Source organism: Hyla sarda, chromosome 11, assembly GCF_029499605.1.
Source record: "Hyla sarda isolate aHylSar1 chromosome 11, aHylSar1.hap1, whole genome shotgun sequence".
In the NCBI taxonomy this organism is placed as follows: domain Eukaryota; kingdom Metazoa; phylum Chordata; class Amphibia; order Anura; family Hylidae; genus Hyla; species Hyla sarda.
The window spans coordinates 79,738,224-79,756,320 of record NC_079199.1 but is presented as its reverse complement, the minus strand read 5'-3'; positions in this window follow the sequence as shown (position 1 = coordinate 79,756,320).

Here is an 18,097-nt window from a genome sequence, read left to right as displayed (position 1 = left end):
AGACCCCCCAAAAATTTGTAACGCAATTTCTCCTGAGTACGGAAATACCTCATATGTGGGGCGTAAAGTGCTCTGCGGGTGCACGACAAGGCTCAGGATTGAGAGCGCACTATGTACATTTGAGGCCTAAATTGGTGATTTGCACAGGGGTGGCTGATTTTACAGCTGTTCTGACATAAACGCAAAAAAATAAATACCAACATGTGACCCCATTTTGGAAACTACACTCCTCACGGAACGTGACAAGGGGTATAGTGAGCCTTAACACCCCACAGGTGTTTGCCAAATATTCCTGAAAATTGGATGGGAAAAAGGGAAAAAAAATTTTTTTCACTAAAATGCTGGTGTTACCTTAAATTTTTCATGTTCACAAGAGAAAATAGGAAAAAAGCCCCCCAAAATTTGTAACCCCATTTCTTCTGAGTAAGAAAATACCCCATAGGTGGATGTAAAGTGCTCTGCGGGCAAACTACAATGCTCAGAAGAGAAGGAGCACCATTGGGATTTTGAAGAGAAAATTTGTCTGGAATTGAAGGCAACGTGTTTACAAAGCCCCCATAGTGCCAGGACAATGGACCCCCCCCCCCCACATGTGACCCCATTTTGGAAACTAAACCCCTCACATAATGTATTAAGGGGTGCAGTGAGCATTTACGCCCCACAGGTGTCTGACAGATTTTTGGAACAGTGGTCTGTGAAAATGAAAAATTTAATTTTTCATTTGCACAGCCCACTGTTCCAAAGATCTGTCAAACGCCAGTGGGGTGTAAATACTCACTGCACCCCTTATTAAATTCTGTGAGGGGTGTAGTTTCCAAAATGGGGTCACATGTGGGGGGGTCCACCGTTCTGGCACCACGGGGGGCTTTGTAAACGCACACGGCCCCTGACTACCATTCCAAACGAATTCTCTTTCCAAAAGCTCAATGGCGCTCCTTCTCTTCTGAGCATTGTAGTTCGCCCGCAGAGCATTTTACGTCCTAACATGGGGTATTTCCATACTCAGAAGAGATGGGGTTACAAATTTTGGGGGGCATTTTCTCCCATTACCCTTTTGTAAAAATGGTAAATTTGGGGAAAAAACTGCACTTTAGTGAAAAAAAATTTTTTTTTTCATTTACACATCCGATTTTAACGAAAAGTCGTCAAACACCTGTGGGATGTTAAGGCTAACTGGACCCCTTGTTACGTGCCTTGAGGGGTAAAGTTTCCAAAATGGTATGCCATGTGGGGTTTTCTGCTGTTCTGGCACCATAGGGGCTTTCTAAATATGACATGCCCCCAAAAACCATTTCAGCAAAATTCACTTTCCAAAATCCCATTGTCGCTCCTTCCCTTCTGAGCCCTCTACTGCGCCTGCCGAACACTTGACATACACATATGAGGTATTTCCTTACTCGAGAGAAATTGGGTTACAAATTTTGTGGGGCTTTTTCTCCTATTACCACTTGTAAAAATTCAAAAACTGAGTCTACAAGAACATGCGACTGTAAAAAATGAAGATTTTGAATTTTCTCGTACACTTTGCTGCTATTCCTGTGAAACACCTAAAGGGTTAACACACTTACTGAATGTCATTTTGGAAACGTTGAGGGGTGCAGTTTTTATAATTGGGTCATTTATGGGGTATTTCTAATATGAAGGCCCTTCAAATCCACTTCAAAACTGAACTGGTCCCTGAAAAATTCCGATTTTGAAAATTTTGCGAAAAATTGGAAAATTGCTGCTGAACTTTGAAGCCCTCTGATGTCTTCCAAAAGTAAAAACATGTCAACTTTATGATGAAAATCTAAAGTAGACATATTGTATATGAGAAACAATATATAATGTATTTGGAATGTCTATTTTCCTTACAAGCAGAGAGCTTCAAAGTTAGAAAAATGCTAAATTTTCAAATTTTTCATCAAATTTTCAAATTTTTCACCAAGAAATGATGCAAGTATCGACGAAAATTTACCACTACCATGAAGTAGAATATGTCACGTAAAAACAAATTTATAAGTAAAAGCATCCCAGAGTTATTAATGCTTAAAGTGACAGTGGACAGGGGGGGTTAAGGACCAAGGGCGTACCTGTACGCCTGTGAGAATTTCGATCCCCGCCTTTAGCCAGACGGGGATCGGAACGGGATGCCTACTGAAATCATTCAGCAGGCATCCTGTGCAAATGCCTGGGGGGTCCTTAGACCCCCCATGTCGGCTATCGCCGCAAATCGCCAATCAATTCAGATCGTCGATTTGGGGCGATTCCGGGCTGATCGGGTCTTTGATGACCCAAAAGCCCGGAAAATAGGGATGATCGGAGCTGTCAGAGACAGCCCCGATCATCCTAAAGGATAGGAGCGAGGTGGCAGGGGTGCCACCTCCTCCTATCCCCTGCGATTGGCCGGTCAGGACTGACCGGTGAATCGCAGGGGCGGGGGTGAAAGTTAATTCCCCCCGCTCTGCCCGCCCCTGGATGTCGGGGCAGAGCGGGGAAAGATGGCGGCAAAGTGCAGGGGCAGTGGATGCAGCGAGGAATGCCGGCGCCGGTTACCTGGGTTCACGCGGGGGCCAGGGACGATGAACCGGTGGTTGACAGGAGACGGCAGGCAAGTGGAGGCAGGCAAATGGCGGCAATGTCCCAGATGCAGCAGTGAAGATTGCCGTAAAGTAATCTTTACTGTTGCTTCTAGGAGTTTCAAAACTACAACTTCCAGCCTTTGGCTGTCTGGGCATGCTGGGAGTTGTAGTTTTGTGACCACTGTCCTTCCAGAGGTTGCAAAACTACAACTCTCAGCATGCCCAGACTGTCCAGGCATACTGGGAGTTGTAGTTCTGTAACATCTGGCCCTTCAGATGTTTAAGAACTACAACTCCCATCATGCCTGGGCAGTCTCAGCATGCTGGGAGTTGTAGTTTTGCATAATCTGGAAGGGCACTGTTTGGAGACCACTATACAGTGGTGTCCAAACTGTAGCGCTCCAGATGTCAATTCAAAGCATGCCAAGACTGTCCATGCATGCTAGGAGTTGTAGTTCGGCAACATCTGGCCCTTCAGATGTTGCCAAACTACAACTCCCAGCATGCCTGGGCAGTCTGGGCATGCTTGGAGTTGAAGTCTTGCAACATCTGGAGGGATATAGTTTGGAGACCACTACATAGTGGTCTCCAAATTGTTCTCCTCCAGTTCTTGCATAACTACGACTCCCAACATGCCCTTCGGCTGTCTGTGCATGCTGGGAGTTGTAGTATTGCAACAACTGGAGGCACACTGGTTGGGAAACATTGTCTGTATCCTAACTCAGTGTTTCCCAACCCGTGTGCCTCCTGCTGTTGCAAAACTATAACTGCCAGCATGCACTGACAGACCATGCATGCTGGGAGTTGTAGTTTTGCAACAACTGAAGGCACATGGGTTAGGAAACACTGAGTTAGGAAACAGACAGTGGTGCGGAAACACTTCGTTAGTCTGTTATCTAACTCAGTGTTTCCCAATCCCAACCAGTGTGCTTCCAGCTGTTGCATAACTACAACTTCCAGCATGCACGGTCTGTCAGTGCATGCTGGGAGTCGTAGTTTTGCCCCCACCCCCACGTGAATGTACAGTGTACATTCAAATGGGCGGGGGTATACAGCAAGTTTCTTGCTTCAAGTTTGAGATGCGGCAAATTTTCCGCTGTAGCGGGAAACTCACTGTAAACCCCCGCCTGGGTGAACGTACCCTAAAAACACTACACTACACTAACCCTAAATGAAGAGTAAAACACTACATATACACTACACCCTTACACTGTCTCCGACCCCCCTCCCCCCCCCCAATGAAAATAAAAAACGCCTTGTACGGCAATTTTTCAAAAACGGAGCCTCCAGCTTCCAGTATTCCCGGACAGCCATTGACTGTCCAGGCATGTTGGGAGTTTTGCAACAGCTGGGGCACCCTGTTTGGGGAAAACTGACGTACAGCATTTTTGGTGGAGGAGACAAGTGAAACGCTTGCATCCGGGTACACCCTTATGAAAATCCCTAATCCAGGCCTCAAATGCGCATGGCGCTCTCTCACTACAGATCCGTCGTATTTCAATGAAACAGTTTACGGCCACATATGGAGTATCTCCGTACTCGGAAGAAATTGCGCTACAAATTTTCCCTATGAAATGGTAAAGTTGGGGTCTAGACCAGTTAGCGCAATTTTTTTTTCTTTTTTACACTAACATGCTGGTGTTGCCCCATACTTTTCATTTTCATAAGAGGTAAAAGGAAATAAAGACCCCCAAAATTTGTAAAACAATTTCTCCCAAGTACGGAAATACCCCATATGTGGGCGTAAAATTCTCTGCGGGCGCACAACAAGGCTCAGGAGTGAGAGCACCATGAACATTTGAGGCCTAAACTGGTGATTTGCACAGGGGTGGCTGCTGGTCACAGTGGTTCTGATATAAATACAAAAAAAAAAAGAAATACCAGCATGTGACCCCATTTTGGAAACTACACCCCTCACGGAACGTAACAAGGGGTATAGTGAGCCTGAACACCCCACAGGTGACTGACAGATTTTTGAAACAGTGGTCCGTGAAAATTAAAAATTTAATTTTTCATTTGCACAGCCCACTGTTACATAGATCTGTCAAACTCCAGTGGGGTGTAAATGCTCACTATACCCCTTGTCACATTCCTTGAGGGGTGTAGTTTCCCAAATAGTGTGCCATGTGGGGTATTTTTCGCTGTTCTGGCACCATGGGGGCTTCCTAAATGTGACATGCCCTGCAAAAACCATTTCAGCAAAATTCGCTTTCCAAAAGCCCAATGTCGATACTTCCCTTCTGAGCCCTCTAGTGCACCCCCAGATCAATTTACATCCACATTTGAGGTATTTCCTAACTCAAGAGAAATGGGGTTTAAAATTTTAGGGGACATTTTCCCCTATTACCCCTTTTGAAAATGAAAAATTTGGGGTAACATCAGCATTTTAGTAAAAAATAAATAAAATTCACGTCCATCAAACATACACAGCCCCTATACACATCCCTCCCACACACACACACACATACATACACAGCCCCCACACACACACATACACAGCCCACATATACACACACAGCCCCCACAAACACATACACAGCCCCCACACATACATACACAGCCCCCACACACACACATACATAGCCCCCATATACACATACACAGCCCCCTATACTCATACACAGCCGCCATATACACATACACAGCCCCCTATACTCATACACAGCCCCATATACACATACACAACCGCCATATCCACATACACAACCCCCATATACACATACACAACCCCCCATATACACATCCCCCATATACACATACACAGCCCCCACACACATGCACAGCCCCATATACACATACACAGCCCCCATATTCACATACACAGCCCCCACACACATACACAGCCCCCACACACACATACACAGCCCCATATACACATACACAGCCCCCATATACACATACACAGCCCCCACACACATACACAGCCCCATATACACATACACAGCCCCCATATACACATACACAGCCCCATATACTCATACACAACCCCCATATACTCATACACAACCCCCATATACACATACACAGCCCCCACATACACACACACACAGCCCCCATACACACATACAAAGCCTCCATACACACATACAAAGCCCCCATATACACATACAAAGCCCCCATATACACACATACATAGCCCCCACACACATACACAGCCCCATACACATATACACTGCCCCATACACATACACTGCCATACCAGAACAGACCAAAACCCCATACCGCGACTGAATAAAAACGACATACCAGAACAGAAACATACCACCATACCGTGACTGAATAACACTACCATACCAAAACAGAACAATATCGCCATACCGTGACTAAATAACAATGCCATACCAAAACACAACAATACTGCCATACCTTGACTAACACTGCAATAACACATACCGTGACTGAAGATGCAATAGATATTTCTCACACATGCACGTTTTATATATATATATATATATATATATATATATATATACACACACACATCAGCGTTTCCCAACCAGTGTGCCTCCAGCTGTTGCAAAACTACAACTCCCACCATGCCCAATTGCAGTTTTGCAACTGCTTGGGGCACCCTGAGAAACAATGGTGTGTATATGTGTATATATATATATATATATATATATATATATATATATATATGAATCACCGTGAAAATTCGAGCACAGGACGGCTTCTAGTGCGGTGCAAAGTGTCCCCCAGTATGCCACACTGGATCCCCATAAAACTTCCTCCTCTAGGAAACAGCACCCAACACGAAGTCCAGGTATTATGCAGGCTACAAGGTTTTTATTTGCATCAGAGCATAAAGTGCGATGTTTCGGCTAGCAAGCCTTTTTCAAGCAATGCTTGTAGTCTGCATAATACCTGGACTTCGTGTTGGGTGCTGTTTCCTAGAGGAGGACGTTTTATGTGTGTGTGTGTGTATATATATATATATATATATATATATATATATATATATATATATACACATACATACATACATACACAGAAAATCTGCAGCACTCCAGGCCCAATAATTAAGATTCTACCATATGTGACTGAACTTGCATCTCGATCTCAAAGAGGCAGACCACAGAAGATCACAACTTTTTTCCTGCACCTTTCTCATAGTGAGGAGAATACACAATGACATCAGTGACTACAGGTGACGTCTTCTCTATAGTGAGGAGAATACACAATGACATCAGTGACTACAGGTGACGTCTTCTCTATAGTCTTCCCTTATCTAATTCAGATGGTACATACCACTGGGTCCAGCTAAATCTTCTCTTTGCAGAACTTGACGCCCAGATGGCATTGGTTCATTACTGTTACGCCGAGCGCTCCGGGTCCCTGCTCCTCCCCGGAGCGCTTGGGGCGTTCCTCTCTCTGTAGCGCCCCGGTCAGACCCGCTGACCGGGAGCGCTGCACTGACATTGCCGGCGGGGATGCGATTCGCATAGCGGGACGCGCCCGCTCGCGAATCGCATCCCAAGTCACTCACCTGTCCCGGCCCCCGGCTGTCATGTCCTAGCACGTGCGGCTCCGCTCCTTAGGGCGCGCGCGCGCCAGCTCTCTAGGATTTAAAGGGCCAGCGCACCAATGATTGGTGCCTGGCCCAATTAGCCTAATTAGCATCCACCTGCTCCCTGGCTATATTACCTCACTTCCCCTGCACTTCCTTGCCAGATCTTGTTGCCTTGTGCCAGTGAAAGCGTTTAGTGTTGTCCAAAGCCTGTGTTCCAGATCTTCTGCTATCCACATTGACTACGAACCTTGCCGCCTGCCCCGACCTTCTGCTACGTCTGACCTTGCCTCTGCCTAGTCCTTCTGTCCCACGCCTTCTCAGCAGTCAGCGAGGTTGAGCCGTTGCCGGTGGATACGACCTGGTTGCTACCGCCGCAGCAAGACCATCCCGCTTTGCGGCGGGCTCTGGTGAATACCAGTAGCATCTTAGAACCGGTCCACCGACACGGTCCACGTCAATCCCTTGCTGACACAGAGGATCCACCTCCAGCCAGCCGAATTGTGACAATTACTTTGTCAGCGGAGTCTGATCCTCTACATGAAAATGATAATTAATATAATGCTGCCAAACTCGGACTTCTCTGAAAATAATACTACCACACACTTTATCCTCTGAATAGAATACAATTGCACACTGTACCCTCAAGATATATAATACTACTACACACTGTGCTCTCTAAATATAATACTACTGAACACTGCGCTCTCTGAAAATAAACCTGGCACACACTGTACTCTCTGAATATAATACTACTGCACACTGTGCTCTCTGAATATAAACCTGGCACACACTGTACTCTCTGAATATAATACTACTGCACACTGTGCTCTCTGAATATAAACCTGGCACACACTGTACTCTCTGAATATAATACTACTGCACACTGTGCTCTCTGAATATAAACCTGGCACACACTGTACTCTCTGAATATTAAACTACTGCACACTCTGCTCTCTGAATATGATACTACTGCACACTGCACTCTCTGAATATGATACTACTGCACACTGCACTCTCTGAATATAATACTACGGCACACTGCGCTCTCTGAATATAATACTACTGCACACTGTGCTCTCTGAATATAAACCTGGCACACACTGTACTCTGTGAATATTAAACTACTGCACACTCTGCTCTCTGAATATGATACTACTGCACACTGCACTCTCTGAATATGATACTACTGCACACTGCACTCTCTGAATATAATACTACTGCACACTGCGCTCTCTGAAAATAAACCTGGCACACACTGTACTCTCTGAATATAATACTACTGCACACTGTGCTCTCTGAATATGATACTACTGCACACTGCACTCTCTGAATATGATACTACTGCACACTGCACTCTCTGAATATAATACTACTGCACACTACGCTCTCTGAAAATAAACCTGGCACACACTGTACTCTCTGAATATAATACTACTGCACACTGCGCTCTCTGAAAAGAAACCTGGCACACACTGTACTCTCTGAATATAATACTACTGCACACTCTGCTCTCTGAATATAAACCTGGCACACACTGTACTCTCTGAATATAATACTACTGCACACTCTGCTCTCTGAATATGATACTACTGCACACTGCACTCTCTGAATATGATACTACTGCACACTGCACTCTCTGAATATAATACTACTGCACACTGCGCTCTCTGAATATAAACCTGCCACACACTGTACTCTCTGAATATAATACTACTGCACACTGTGCTCTCTGAATATAAACCTGCCACACACTGTACTCTCTGAATATAATACTACTGCACACTCTGCTCTCTGAATATAAACCTGGCACACACTGTACTCTCTGAATATAATACTACTGCACACTCTGCTCTCTGAATATAAACCTGGCACACACTGTACTCTCTGAATATAATACTACTGCACACTCTGCTCTCTGAATATGATACTACTGCACACTGCACTCTCTGAATATGATACTACTGCACACTCTGCTCTCTGAATATGATACTACTGCACACTGCACTCTCTGAATATACTACTGCACACTGCGCTCTCTGAATATGATACTACTGCACATTGTACCCTCTGAATGATACTACTGCACAATGTGCCTTTGGAATATAATAATACCACACACTATACCCTCTGAGTATAATACTGTCACAGATTGTATCCTCTATATATAACACTACCACACACTGTGCTCTCTGAATATGATACTACTGCACATTGTACCCTCTGAATGATACTACTGCACAATGTACCTTTGGAATATAATAATACCACACACTATACCCTCTGAGTATAATACTGCCACAGATTGTATCCTCTATATATAACACTACCACACACTGTGCTCTCTGAATATGATACTACTGCACATTGTACCCTCTGAATGATACTACTGCACAATGTACCTTTGGAATATAATAATACCACACACTATACCCTCTGAGTATAATACTGCCACAGATTGTATCCCCTATATATATTACACTACCACATACTGCAGTCTCTGAATATGATACTATTACATACTGCGCCTCTGAATATAACCTTGTCATACATTAAACCTTATATGATACACCATACCTCACCCTCACATATAGTGATAATGCCTCCTGACCTGTGCAGGGGTAATACGCACAGTGATGTCACAGTTCAGCGATGAAACACCCAATAATGTCACAATACACGGATAATATATACAGTGATGTCACAATACAGGGATAATACAAACAGTGATGTCACAGTACAGGGATAATACACACAGTGATGTCACAGTGCAAGGATAATACACACAGTGATGTCACCGTACAGAGATAATACACACATTGAGGTCACAGTACAGGGATTATACACACAGTGATGTCACAGTACAGGGATAATACACACAGTGATGTCACAGTACAGGGATAATACACACAGTGATGTCACCGTACAGAGATAATACACACATTGAGGTCACAGTACAGGGATAATACACACGATGATGTCACAGTAGAGGGATAATACACACAGTGATGTCACAGTACAGTATAATGCACACAGTGATGTCACAGTACAGTGATAATGCACACAGTGATGTCACAGTACAGGGATAATACACACAGTGATGTCACCGTACAGAGATAATACACACATTGGGGGAGATTTATCAAAACCTGTGCAAAGGAAAAGTTGACCAGTTGCCCATAGCAACCAATCAGATCGCTTCTTTCATTTTGCAGAGGCCTTGTTAAAAATGAAAGAAGCGATCTGATTGGTTGCTATGGGCAACTGGGCAACTTTTCCTCTGCACAGGTTTTGATAAATCTCCCCCATTGAGGTCACAGTACAGGGATAATACACATGATGATGTCACAGTAGAGGGATAATACTCAGTGATGTCACAGTACAGGGAAACTGCACACAGTGATGTCACAGTACAGGGATAATACAAACAGTGATGTCACAGTACAGGGAAACTGCACACAGTGATGTCACAGTACAGGGATAATACACACAGTGATGTCACAGTACAGGGAAACTGCACACAGTGATGTCACAGTACAGGGATAATACACACAGTGATGTCACCATACAGAGATAATACACACAGTGATGTCATAGTAGAGGGATATACACAGTACAGGGTTAGAACTCACAATGGGGTGAGGATTGGCAGGGGTCAGGGCACAGTATTTATAGTGTTACCTATGTAACCTGCCTGTCATGCCATTACCCACTGTTCACCTGCACTCTGGTCCTTCCTCTGACCCCAGCAGGCCTCCGTATGAGTCTATGATCACATGACCAGCAGGGGAGGAGCTGAGCTGGAGGTTGAGATCGCTGTGTGTATGGCAGTGTTTCCCAAGCAGGTGCATACAGATATAGCAAAACTACAACTCCCAGCATATCCAGACAGCTTTTGGCTATCTGGGCATGCTGGGAGCTGTGGTTTTCAACAGCTGGATGCGCACTGCTTGGGAAACACTGCTATAGGAAGGCAGTGAAGGGGTCCATATGTGTACACATAGGACACAACAGAGCAGGTATATTTCCCCTCCCCTGGATCTCCACTGATGGCAGGAGCGGCTCACAGTTGGGGGCCCGGCTGTATGAGTCATCTGTGACTGTGGGGACTCATAATGATGCGCACAGTCCTGAAGCCGCCGGCCACCGCGGTGCCTGTCACAGGAGGGGGGGGAGGGGTGTTCAGCGGTCGGGATTGCTGCCCCCATGAAAAGTGCCTTATAGGAAAAACCGGCCCTGGCTGCAGCGCAGTGGACCGGTGGGGCTAAAGGGCTAGCTGCTTTGGGCCCCCAGGAATGCCCCATACACATACACTGCCCCAGGGGTCAAGTCCTGGAAAAAAAAAAAGGGGGGGGGGGGGGTTGTATGCACAGCCGAGATCGCAGGGGTCCCCAATGGCGGGACCCCTGCGATCAGACATCTTATCCCATATCCTTTGGATAGAGGATAAGATGTCTAGAGGAGGAGTACCCTTTTAAAGGAGTACTCTGGGGCAGTATTCCTGCTCCGTCCTGCCCGGGCTGCAAAAAAAAAATGAAAATAAACCATCTCTCACCTTCCTGGGTTCCCGCGGAGCGCCACTACAGCTGATCGGTCCTCCGGTCCATCCTCTTCATACTTCCGGGTGTAACGAAGCGTCACATGGCGCTCAGCCTATCGCCGGCCGCCGCGATGTTCTGCCTCGGCCCATAATAGGCTGAGCGCCATGTGACGATTCGTTCACACGGAAGTATGAATAAGATGGACCGGAGGACCCATCAGCTGTAGTGGCGCTCCACGGGAACCCAGGAAGGTGAGAGATGGTTTATTTTCATTTTTTTTGCAGCCCGGGCAGGACGGAGCAGGAAAACTCTGCACCAGAGTACTCCTTTAAGTACCAGGGCACCAAGATGTATATTTACATCCAATGGGGGAGATTTATTAAAGCCTGTGCAGAGGATAAGTTGACCAGTTGCCCATAGCAACCAATCAGATCGCTTGTTATTTTTTTAAAAGGCCTCTGAAAATGAAAGCAGCGATCTGATTGGTTGCTATGGGCAAGTGCTCCACTTTTCCTCTGCACAGGTCTTTATATATCTCCCCCAATGTTCTTAAGGGGTTATCATTCTGATAATACACTGTAACAAAAACCTCCTTATGTCCCTATCATCATGATAACACACTGTAAGAAACCTCCTCATGTAATCTTCTTAGAATTGGGGTGACACACTGTAACAAGCCTCCTCCTCATGTAATCACCTTACTACTGGGGTGACACACTGTAACAAACCTCCTCCTCATGTAATCACCTTACTACTGGGGTGACACACTGTAACAAACCTCCTCCTCGTGTAATCACCTTACTACTGGGGTGACACACTGTAACAAACCTCCTCCTCGTGTAATCACCTTACTACTGGGGTGACACACTGTAACAAACCTCCTCCTCATGTAATCACCTTACTACTGGGGTGACACACTGTAACAAACCTCCTCCTCATGTAATCACCTTATTACTGGGGTGACACACTGTAACAAACCTCCTCCTCATGTAATCTCCTTACTACTGGGGTGACACACTGTAACAAACCTCCTCATCATGTAATTACCTTACTACTGGGGTGACACACTGTAACAAACCTCCAGCTCATGAAATTACCTTACTACTGGGGTGACACACTGTAACAAACCTCATCATCATGTAATATCCTTACTACTGGGGTGACACACTGTAACAAACCTCCTCCTCCTGTAATCACTTTACTACTGGGGTGACACACTGTAACAAATCTTCCATGTAATTACCTTACTGGGGTGACATGTCTCCTCCAGCTCCGCCCCGCCTCCTCCACAGCATCACACAGGTCCTTCAACCACAATCTTCCCTCTCCACCACAGCTAAGCTCCGCCCCAACATGTGATGGTGACATCATCACAGGTCCTACATCTCCAGCATCTAGCAGTCTGGGCCAGGGGAGGAGACGGAGGGAGGGTAAGAACAGAGAGGTCGGTCCTGCAGGACTAATGTAAGGAACAGCATTCCTCCTGTGGAAAATGCAAAGGAACGCTGTTCCTGCAGGACTCGAGCCCTGCACTGCCCCCATACACATACACTGCCCCATACCATACACACTGCCCCCATACACACACACACTGCCCCATACCATACACACTGCACCATACACATACACTGCCCCATACACATACACTGCCCCATACCATACACACTGCCCCATACCATAAACTGCCCCATACACATACACTGCACCCATACACATACACTGCCCCATACACATACACTGCCCCATACACATACACTGCCCCCATACACATACACTGCCCCCATACACATACACTGCCCCATACCATACACACTGCCCCCATACACAGCCCCCATACACAGCCCCCATACACATACACTGCCCCATACACATACACTGCCCCATACCATACACACTGCCCCCATACACAGCCCCCATACACATACACTGCCCCATACACATACACTGCCCCATACCATACACACTGCCCCCATACACAGCCCCCATACACATACACTGCCCCATACACATACACTGCCCCATACCATACACACTGCCCCCATACACAGCCCCCATACACATACACTGCCCCATACACATACACTGTCCCATGCCATACACACTGCACCATACACATACCCTGCCCCATACACATACACTGCCCCATACCATACACACTGCCCCATACCATACACTGCCCCATACACATACACTGCACCCATACACATACACTGCCCCATACCATACACTGCCCCCATACACATACAATGCCCCCATAAGCATACAATGCCCCCTCATACACATACACTGCCCCCATACACATACACTGCCCCCATACACAGACACTTCCCCCATACTCATACACTGCCCCCATACTCATACACTGCCCCATACCATACACACTGCCCCATACACATACACTGCCCCATACACATACACTGCCCCATACACATACACTGCCCCCATACACATACACTGCCCCATACACATAAACTGACGACATACACTGTCCCATACACATACACTGCCCCCATACCTTACACACAGCCCCATATATATGCACTGCCCCATACACATACACTGCCCCTATATACACACACGTACACACCCCATACACACATACACTGCCCCTATAAACACACACACGTACACAACCCCATACACACACAGTCCCATACACATACACTGCCCCCATACACATACACAGCCACCATATACACATATACACAGCCCCCATACACAAAAACAGCCCCATACCATATACACTGCCCCTATATACACACACTTAGACACAGCTCCCACACACAGTCCACCATACACACAAACACAGTCCCCCCCACACACATACAGCCCTGTACCATATACACTGCCCCATACACTGCCCCCATACACATACACTGCCCCATCCATACACTTACACATACACCCATACAAATATACTCGCATACACAGCCCCCATATACTCACCTACACTGCCCCATACACATGCACTGCTCCCATACACATACACTGCCCCCATATACACACACATACAGAGCCCCCATATACACACATACACAGCCCCATACAAAATACACTGCCCCATACACATACACTGCCCCCATCTACACACACATACACAGCCCCCATATACACTGCCCCATACACATGTACTGCCCCCATATACTCACATGCACTGCCCCCCATACACTGCCCCTATGTACACACACATACACAGCCCACATATATACTGCCTCATACACATACACTGCACCATACACATATACTGCCCCTATATACACACATACACAGCCCCATACCATATACATAGCCTCATACACATACACTGCCCCTATATACACACACACAGCCATACACATACACTCAGGACCAGTTTTAGATTTAATGTGGCGCTGGGCAAATTAAAAGTGGGGCCGCAAAAGCCAAACAAGTTAGATTTTATTGTGAATGACTGATGTCTTTACAAAGTAAAATTGGTAGTGCATAAAACAAGCCCTTGTAGGGGTCTGTAGGTGGAAAACTGAAAGCGTTATGGTTTTTAGAAGGTGGGGAGGAAAAAACAAAAGTGCAAAAACGGAAAAACGCTGAGTCCTGAAAGGGTTAAATGATCAGGAGCACAAGCCACAAAGCTTGTAGACACACAATATTGGCTAGACACACAATACCGCTATATTATTCCAAATTAAAAACCACGATAAAAAGACCAATATTCTGACATACAATAACATATACTGTAGTGGTAGATACCAACTATACACTGGCACCCTGCAGATCGAATGAGGCCGGGTTCACATATGTCAGGCGTGCACTGGAGGGAAACTAATGCTAGAACTGATCCCATTTATTTGAATGGGACAGTTCACAATCATCCAGCGTCTTAATTTTGACGCTGGATTGTTGGACACACCGGAGAGGGAGGTTTGGATTACACCCCCTGAAAAACACTACTGTGCGTGTGTGTGTGTGTGTATATATATGTATATATCATAGGAAAGAAAGAAAAAAAAAAATATATATATATATATATATATATATATTTCCCAACCAGAGCGTATCCAGCTGTTGCAAAACTACAACTCTCAGCATGCTGGGATTTGTAGTATTCCAACAGCTGGAGGCACCCTGGTTGCGAAACATTGATATATACACACACATGCATAAATCAGTGTTTCCCAACCAGGATGCCCCCAGCTATTACAAAACTACCAATCCCAGCATGCCCAAATAGCCTAAACAGCTGGAGGCACCCTGTTTGGGAAACACTGTTAACAATATATATATATATATATATATATATATATATATATATATATATATATATATATATATATATATATACAAAGTCCCGAAATCACAGCACCAGTCAGGTCATGGATCTTGAAATACTGGATTATTTTATTCTTCCCCACAGCAAATGCAACGTTTCGGAAGTAGTAGCCTTTATCAAGCATAATACAAATACAAAATGTGCATATATATATATATATATATATATATATATATATATATCACAGATACATTTCATTGGCTACAACTCATGTGATACAAATGTATAATTATCTAAAAACGCACCTCTATTTAAATTTAATTGGAGCAATGCTCTGTTAATCACAGTGATGTCAAGTGGACATAGCATCCGTCTATATACAATACAATCAATACACATATAAAGTGCCCTGTGCCATATGACATACAGTGCTATATAGTGTTATATAGGTACCTTCAGTATCAGCCAAATATATAACTCGATCGCACCCAGAACATGCCGATCGCTGCCATCTCCGTTCTCATTCTTGTTTGTATACAAAGCGACTGCGCATGCGTCGGAAAAGTTCCTACGTATCAGCGCATCACTTCCGCTCTCGATCGCTCACAGTAATGTGTGCTGATCAGGTGCGCGTAATGCCCTTACCCACACTAATCACCATTTGTGTTCTGCGGCTGCGCAAACGGGTCCGACGATCGTGTTATCACACTGGACATATCGCGATCCAGCCGGCCGGCTGTGCATGCGCATTGTAACCAAACACTTGTAACCTAGCAAATCATGTTTGAATAGTACAACAGTAAATGCTGACATCAAATTATCATGCAACTGATATTTTATTTCTAGATGACATGAATGAGGGCATATATTAGAAAAAATAATAATATATAAGAGGATGGCTGCAATGGCTGCGATCTTGGCTGTAGTGAAGGTCCCCACGCATTTGCTGTGGGGAGAATAAAATAATCCAGTATTTCAAGATCCATGACCTGACTGGTGCTGTGATTTCGGGACTTTGTTTATATATATATATATATATATATATATATATCTATATTCTTTTATTTTATTGAAGAGCTGAGGTATGTGCTCTCAATTCACCCAAGTGCAAGTATTCACACAAAATACCGTGCACAAGGATGCGGTCTATCGCAAGCCCTTTTTTTACACTTGATCTTAGCCAAAAGGCCCAGAGGTGATAACCGGTAAAGGGGTGGAACCAACCATGCCCCCTTCATGAGCACTCACACTACTTATAGGGAAGAAAGGAAGGCTGGCAGGCGGCCTCCCATGCATAGGAAAGGAGGGAGGCAGGCAGTCTCCCATACACTCTCTGGGTGGGTGGCAGTCAGCCACCCGTACATACAGCACAGGCTAAATCCACATCATTGCTTAAAAGAAGGACAGGAGTCCATTCCACTCTGATGGAGCAATAAGCAATGCAATCCATACCCTGGCTTTTACAGGAACCCCTGTAATTGTGTAATTCACATTTCTTGCCACAAGATGGCAGTGGTGTTTTAAAATCTTGAACGCTGTGCACAGCTAACTCCGTACTATTGAAATTGCTCAGTGTCTGTCAGACAGACTGGTATTTAGACTCTTCTATCTAGTTAGTTCCGGTGCCCTGCTGCAGCTCGGGCACGGGAGTTACTAACTAAACTGGGACACTGGCACAGTGTTATTATTAAAACATAATCCTCCCTTACTTTAAAGGAAGGGAGGATTACGTTTTATATCATGAAAAACTATTTCCGAAACTATCTCGGAGTTAGCTGTGCACAGCGTTCAATATTTTAAAACACCACTGCCATCTTGTGGCAAGAAATGTGAATTACACAAGTCAAGAAATATTTTTAAAGAAGCATTAATAAAAGTAAATTTTTAGGGGATCTTTAGTCAGGGTTAATCCTGAGGGGATTTATTTCCCCAAGTAGGTTGTTCATTAATAAGTCGGCCCAGAGATTCCTAGGGGATTTAGCTAGTGTAGGTTTTCGTGACATATTCTACTTTAACATATCGGTAAATTTTTGTCGTTACTTGCATCACAAAATGACATGAAAATTTAGCATTTTTCTAACTTTGAAACTCTCTGCTTGTAAGGAAAATGGATATTCCAAATACATTTTATATTGATTCACAAACACAATGGGGGAGATTTATCAAAGGATTTAGACTGATTTTTCCTGTCTAAATTTGTCGCACAGAAAGTCGCAGTCTAAATATGTGCGACTTTTCTGCG